Raw genomic sequence first — 2280 nt, forward strand, 5'->3', positions numbered from 1 at the left:
CACTGTGTTTCCCACAAGTCTCTCCGTGTGGTTCCAGGTAAGACATTTCCAATTTAAGGAATTCATGAGACTTAAAAAGAGAGGACGTTAATTTCTTAGGAGGAAGTAGTGGTTGGCCAGGACCATTTCCTCGGACTTGGGAATTTGCAGACATCTCTGCTTTGTTCCAGTTTGCAAACATGTGACATGGGAGTTCCAGGATAAAAGGAAAGGTAGATCTAGTCACAGCAATCTATGAAGAGATCACAGCCAAGAACTATTTAAAGCTGATGAAAGGCATCAGAGTACAAATTCATGAATCTCTACAAACTTCAGGAAAGGTAAATATGAAGAAAATCAAACGTAGGCACATAGCAAAACTACTGAAAATCTAACAGAGAAAAAAGAGGAAGAGAAAATCTTTTGAATAAATTAAATTTATTTAATCTTTTATTTTCTTTTTTAAAGAGAAGAATCTTAAAATATTTTTGTTAAATTTGAAGGAGCCAGGAATAAAATTGTCAGGTGACTTTTTTTTTTTTTTTTTTTTTTTGGTGCAACTGGGGATTGAATTCAACCCTTGTGCTTGCCAGGGAAGTGCTTATTCTACTGAGCCATCTCCCCAGCCCTGTCAGGTGATTTTTGACAGAAAAGATGGAGCCAAGAAACAATAGTGGTATCTGTAAAATTCCAAAATAAAATATCTGCCAGTCTAGGCTAGTATATATCAGGAATATCCTTCAGACAAATAAAAATAGAGAATCCCCTGCTATTCCACCCATCCTCAAAGTAGTTCTTTAGGCAGAAGGAAAATAATCCATCTGAAGTATGAGAAGTCATAAAGTCATTGTCTCAGTTACTCTTCTCTTGTTGCTGGGACAAATACCCAACATCCAGAATTAAGGCAGGAAAGGTTTATTTAGCTCACAGTTTGTGGAGGTTTCAGTCCATATTCAGCTGGCTCCAAGGCAGAGTGGCACACAGCGGAGAGCTGCAGCTCAGGCAGCTGGCTGGCCCCTTGCCCCTCCTCACATTGTAATGCAGATTACCTGCCCCAGGGCGGGTGCAGCACCCACACTCACAATAATCAGTCATACTCCAGAAGCCACCCCATGACTGCATGAGGCTTTGGGGGACACCTAGACACAAACCATAAGTCATTAAGGAATAAAGAAAAATGGAAAAGTAAAAAAGTAACAAATATTCACTGTACAGAACAATACTAATAATGTCCCGTGGGACTAAAAATAAAGTTGAACTATATAACTGCAGTAATCCAAGAGGCAGAAAAGTGGTAAATGGAGTATAAGGTCCCCTGAATGGCAAACAGAGAACTAATTTAGTATAGGTTTTTATTAAATCAAGAATATATATTATAATTACCACACATTTTATATAATTTTGTATTTAACTTGTGTATTTATATAAGCACAGTGAAAATGAGTGAACAATAGTAGACACGTCAGCATGCGATGCTGCTTGTGAGCACACAGTCTTGCAAGGAAATCCAAACACAAAAGAATTTGTACCTTGAGACGCGTTCAGATAAAGTACACAAATGAACTGATCTGTAGTGCCGCAACCCAGAAAAGAATAGCCTTGGGGACAGAATGGCTAGGAAAAATCCCGAGGGGAACATTATCTCCAGATCTGGAGGGGAGATAGTTTGGCGTGTTTATCCTGTGAGCTTGGTGTGCGTTTTTATGTATACGTGTTAAGCTTTAATTGAAAGTTTACTTACAAGTATTATTTCCACTGTGCTGTGTTGGCTGCATAGTGAGTATCGTAGGCATGCTTTAGCCTGCAGGTCGTCAGATCTAGATAAAACCCTGGCTCTGTGCGTATTAGCCAGGTCCCCAGGGGCAGGGTCCTACCCTCTTACAGGTAAAGGGCGAGTTACAGACGCGAATACTGGCCTCTCAGCGTGGTCAACTCTGAGCAAATGACATAACCCATTCCGTATCCAATAAACTACGACTATCTAAGCAGCCCAGAGTGAGAGACAAGCTTCAGCAGTCTATAAAGTCCTCTAGCCGAGAGGGAGTAGGCACCACACTGAGGCCAGGTCGTCTGGCTTTGGTCTCTCCTCTTAACCTGTCTGTGAATGCCATAAGACTGGAGATCTTGGGGCCGGGGAAATGGCTCAGTGGATTAAGCGCTTCCCTGGCAAGCGCAAGGGCCTGAGTTCAATCCCTGGTTCCGCCAAAAAAAAAAAAAAAAAAAGAGTGGAGATCTTTAAGGTTCTGTTCATGGATTACCTGAAATTCCTTCATCTGGCAAATTTTATATCACAACTTCATT

This window comes from Octodon degus, unplaced genomic scaffold (assembly GCF_000260255.1).
Source record: "Octodon degus isolate 3935 unplaced genomic scaffold, OctDeg1.0 scaffold00049, whole genome shotgun sequence".
NCBI lineage: Eukaryota > Metazoa > Chordata > Mammalia > Rodentia > Octodontidae > Octodon > Octodon degus.